This window comes from Alnus glutinosa, chromosome 4, assembly GCF_958979055.1.
Source record: "Alnus glutinosa chromosome 4, dhAlnGlut1.1, whole genome shotgun sequence".
In the NCBI taxonomy this organism is placed as follows: Eukaryota; Viridiplantae; Streptophyta; class Magnoliopsida; order Fagales; family Betulaceae; genus Alnus; species Alnus glutinosa.
Window position 1 is genome coordinate 2,645,431 of NC_084889.1, and position 6,000 is coordinate 2,651,430.

Below are 6,000 nucleotides of genomic sequence, written 5' to 3' on the forward strand. Positions count from 1 at the left end.
CAACAATGCTATGTGATGGTTTCACTAAGAAAGACTTCCCAAAGGTGTCTCCCCAACACATACCCTGACTCCCAAGCCACCATGAATTGAAGAACCTCTGCCTAGCAGCAACAAATCTCCGCTAGATTTTTCGGTCTGTGATGTTGTATAAACTCCGCGCCTTCTTGATATTGTCTTTGCTAGGAATTAGCAACATAAGAGTTTGAGTGACTTGGGTTTTCAGGCGTCGTTGCTCTTTCATTGCTATCCCTGACCCATGAATTGCATACGACACCGAACTAGACCCTGTTAAAGGGTGATCGATGCCACCTTGTCCAGAATCAAATGGTAGGGATTAATGACACTCAAACCGACCCATCTAAGAAGCCCCGGGTCTTAGGGCCAACATCGGCCCAATTGAAGAGTCCCAGGCCTCGAGGATAGAACCGGCCCATAAAGAATTTTGAGTTCCAAGCCAAGACAGCAAGACCTCCAGGTGGGCCTACCCAGGGGATATGATTCCCAGCCCAAGTTGGATTCCGTGCAGGGGTAGAGCCAGCTTTTAGGCTTTGAGGGGCCAAATTGAAAAAAAATAATTTGGGGGGGCCAAAATTAAAAAAATTTTAAAAAATAGGGGTAAAAATTATTATTAATTTTTTTTTTAGATTTTTGGGGAAACCTTTGGCTTGGGGGGGCTTGGGCCCCCCCAAGCCAAAGTGTGGCTCTGCCCCTGATTCCGTGTATCCCACTCCCAGGTCAAGTTGAAATAGAAGACTTAATTCGAGTCAGACTGCACCTCGCAATATAAGGTATGAACCTTCGACTGAATTATTATGCTTTAGTAATATTTTTTGCTTAAAAACTTATTTAGGCATTGGAGTAGGATTTTCCACTGGTACTCCGGTGAGTTCTCTTTAATTTTAGTTATTTTGCAATGATCATAGGAACATGAAGAACATAAGAAAAAGAAAAAAGAAAAAAAAAAGAAAGAAAGAAAGTATTTTTTATATTGTACCAAAAACTGTTCTAAACACAAATCAAGGAGGTCCTTTGGAAGCCCTGCCCAATTTGCACCAATTTTAACGGCTGCTGGTTGCATGGGGACACTTATAGAAGGAACGTCAATCAAGGAAAAGCTCCATGGTGACCAGCCCAAGAGGAGAGATAATGTAGGCTTGGGGTTGCATGGGGACACTAAGGAACGTCAATCAAGGAAAAGCTCCATGGTAACCAGCCCAAAAGGAGAGTAGCTGAACGTACAAGAGCCCCTTCTCACTTTAATGTTTATTATGAATTCCACTTTACTCTTGTTTTTTTCAACACTTAAAATAAAAAGGAAAAAAAAAAAAACTTTGAATATAATGTTTCAATGTATGCTTTGGGCATAAGATGACTGGATATATATATATATATATATATATATATATATATATATATATATATATATAGTAGACATACGAAAGGTTTTCTGAGGATACTTTTTGTCTTTGAGAGGAGAAATCTAGAGTGTCATCATTGTTGCAAGTGTTTATTTGGTTTAGCAATTTTTAAACATGTTATTTGGAAGAAAAAAAAAGTAGCAATTTTAATATGCAGTTAATAAAAATGTGAATTTTTAAAAATGCAGTTAAATATTTTGTTAAATTGCAGTTCAACATTTGAAATTATAGTTTGACATTTAAAACCGTGTATTTTTAAAAACGGATCTCCTTACATGCGGCTTGAAAACGTAACTTTATTTTATTTTTAATGTTTTAAACATTGCCATTTTATTTTTTCAAACGGGACACTTTCCATAATTTAGTTTTAAAAACATTGTTTGGCCTGCAAAATCATTGGGCTAAACGCAGTACTTTTAAGTAGTAAATAGAGTGTTTTTTTTTTTGGCTCAATATTTGGATTTAATCCCACAGAACCAAGTTCTATGGGACATATAAGTATGTTGCCACCACCATCCTACCCTTTTTTATTTTTCTCAAAAAGAAAAGGGAAAAATAAGAAGCCTATATACAGGGGCGGAGCCACCTTGGGGCTTGGGGGGGCCTGGCCCTCCTGACCACCCCATGTCCCAAGGTTTTTCCCAAAAAATTAAAAAAAAAATTAAAAAAATTAAAATTTTACTCCAAATTTTATTATTTTTTCTAATTTTGGCCCCTCAATTTTTTTTTTTTTCAATTTGACCTCCCAACTTAATTGGGGAGGCTGGCTCCGCCCCTGCCTATATATATATATATATAGCACCAAAAATGATTTGCCCTTAGAAACCTACTTCCAACACTTAGAAATATCAACTGAAGAATTATACCGTGAAATCCTATCAACTGAGGCGGCTATGCTTTTGTTTAATTTTTATCTTATTATATATCCTCTTCACCTAGAAAATATTACTACCCAATGCCTAACTTTTTCTTTTTTCTCTGAATATATATTTTCTGCAACCATAGGGCAGCTGCATGTACTTTAATTATTTGGATATTTTATAAGAGCATTCATAGCAGCTTCTTTATAAAGGATTTGTTTCTTAAATTTTAAGATTTTTTTTTTTTAAAAGTTACAAAAAGTCACCCACAACAGTTTTTTTATAATTTTATGTTCCTTGAAAAGCACCTTAGTATTCCTAACTTTTATTATAATCATTAAAAAAAAAAAAAAAAAAAGATTCTCTCTCCACTCACACTTCTCTATGCCTGCAGCAACCTTGTCTTGCTTCTTCTTCGTTCAACCTTGCTTCTTCTTTGTTCTACCTGCACCGTTGCACTTCTTCTTCCCCTACCCTTCTTCTTCTTCTTCTTTGTTCAAGCCACTGGCGGAGTTTTACGCCCACCTCCAAGAAATTGTGAAGCGTCTCTTTCATTCTTAATTCACCAACAATTTTGTGTGATTCGCTTTGAATTTGTACGCCCACTTCCAAGAACCCATTCGCCGGTGACTGTTATTCAAAAGTCACGCTTCCCAGTGTCTCTCTGTCCCCAGTTTCAGTCAGATTTTGATTGATTCTTGATCAGTCCTTTTAGCTCTACAATTCTCTCTCTCTCTCTCTCTAAAAATGGCCATCACATTCATCAAAGACAGAAAATTCCCATTCATCGTAAGCCTCGCAGTCCTACTAATCTGCTTCACAATCCTCCTCTTCACCAACACCACCCGCTATCCTCTCTTCCTCCTCCGACACCCCCACCAATCCCTCAAACCTTAACAGGTGATATAGAATATATTCTGGGGAAAGGAGGGCGAGAGAGGGAAGATGGAGATGCAGGGCTGCAACTCCTATGTGGCTCAGACGGGAGGAGGGAGAGAGAGAACTGATAAAATAATAAAAGAATAAAAAATTATTGAGAAAAAGTAAAAGAAATTATATTTAATTGATATAAGGAAAGGTAAAGGGAAGTTGCTATAGGGTATTTTACTGTTTTTTTTATAGGGAAATAAAAAATAGTTTTGTCTCTTATATTTAAAAAAAATGGATAAAAAAGAAAGAAAAGCTGTTAAGAATGGTCTAAGAGCTTGAACTGTCATGTATATATATATATAATGCTCATTAATTTTCTGAGGATAGAAGTATCAACAATTTTGTAGTCCGAATAAAATATGAAATAGTCCCTATAAGCCTATAAAGACTATTTATTCCGGTAGATTTCAGTCAATCCACTCCTGTTTAGATAGACAGATTTTATAAAGGCTCTATAATATTTTTGAGTTTGAATTACTAACAATTCCATCAACAAATTACTAAAAATCTGAGTTCTTTTCCTCACACAGCCCCATCAAAGACAAAATGCCTAGGGTTGAGCTACTGTGAGCAACCGCAGAAATGTGATACGGAATGTGGTTTATCTGTCTCTATCAATAATGTGTCTATATATGTGTGTATATATATATATATATATATGTGTACGTGCATGCTGACCAATACTTTTGTGAGAGAAATATCATTTGTTTCAGTCGCACATTTTTTTCTTTAACAACCTTCTACCGACTCCGATGCAGGAGCTAGATATAATTGTTTTATTTGGCTAACCATTTAGATTTCTAAACTTAATATATGGTGGTTGAACTATATATTAATCATAGAATTGACTAGCAATATCTGTGGTATCCTTTCCTTTTGGGCCGTGGAATTAGCTAGCTAGATTAATTAGATATATTTGTAATTAATTAGGATTTTAATTTAGTGGGTGTACCTAAAATAGCTAGGTTTGCTCATCAACCAAATCCTTTCATAATCAGTTGCCAATTCTTCCACCATCAATATCCCTAATCCTTTCATAATCACTGTACTTAACGGGAGCAATTCGTTGCATAAATGAACAACTACCACAAGTCCGTCGGTCGTTGTGTGGGTGGACTCGATTTTATCCGGTACGATTTTACGGATATATAGTATTTATGGCTCTACCTTTTTCTTAGCAACTGTCTTACTCAAACATTTTTCACAAAATAATTAACTTTATATATATATATATATATATATTATTAAGACACTAGCAGATATTCAGCATGATATCAAGCCAATCACGAAATCACAGGAAGGTGATCCAGCTCAGCATGATACACCAACTCATCCGATCAACCTCACAAGGCAAGATTCTGCAAATCAAAGCATACACAGCATGGAACCGTGCGTACATGGAAATGGACACAAACATTAAGCCTGAACATCAGCAATCATCTCTACAAGGCAATTGAATCACATCACACAAGGCAGGACAATAACTTGTACATTTATTACCCCACAATCCGTGGGATCATTTTCTGTAACATAAACTCATTGCCCATGTATATATAGGTGTTCTACACTCTGCTGTAATAATCAAGAAAGACAATACAATTCAAACACAATTACTTGTCTCTTTCTGGTATCAGAGCCCTTCTAAGACTCAAGTCTATTTTTTTCTGTGCACTTGTCTAGTTTCTGACCTGAAATGGCCACCTCTGCCTCACCCACTGTTTCCACCGAAGCCTCTCCTAATGCGACCGCAAACCCATCCCCAAACCTCCCCATTTCTCCAGCCTCACTTTTCAACAACCTTCCTCATCGAGTAACAGCCCAACTTACTCGAGACAATTACCTCACTTGGCAATGGCAGATGGTTACCTATCTAAAAAGCCAAAATGCCTATGGTTTTGTTGAAGGCACTGTCTCCCCACCCCCACAAACTATTCCTAATCCCAACCCCACCGCAGACTCCCCTGCCACCATTGCTAATCCAGCCTTCCTTACCTGGCTACAACACGATCAAATGGTCCTCAGCACCCTTGTGTCCACAATCTCAGAGAATTTAATCTCTCAAGTCATAGGCTATTCCACCTCATTTGAAGTTTGGAATGCTCTAGAACGCATGTATTCCTCCCAATCTCGAGCCCGGATCATGCAAGTTCATTATCAACTAGCCACCTTCAAAAAGGGAGGCTCCACTGTGACAGAATACTTTCAAAAATTCAAATCCATGGCCGATACACTTGCTGCTGCAGGCCAACCGCTCAATGACTTTGAGCTTGTCTCATTTCTTCTTGCAGGTTTAGGATCCGAGTTTGATCCTTTTGTTACCTCTGTCACCACCCGAGTGGACCCAATGACTATTGAAGAATTGTATGCACATCTTCTGACACACGAAATGCGCATGGAACACAACTCCACAACTGCAGAAGCTGTTTTCCCATCAGCCAATGTTGCCACTGCTCGGCCATCTTCTCCAAAACAAAAGGGCTCTTCCCGTGCAAACTCAAATCCAAGAGGTTCCAACTATCACAATCGATCTCGTGGCCGTTTTTCTCGAGGCAGAGGTTCTCAATCCTCTCATTCATCCAACAGGTTCCCCCCCCGCAGTGTCTGCCAAGTCTGCAACAAACCTGGACACACAGCAATCCAATGCTATCACAGGTTTGATCATTCTTTCCAGTACGAGAACTCACCTAACATGCAGGCTTTCAACACCTCTACTTGCCCACCCACCAGTGACTACAACTGGTATCCAGACACTGGAGCTACGAATCATGTCACTGCCGACCTAGCCAACCTGA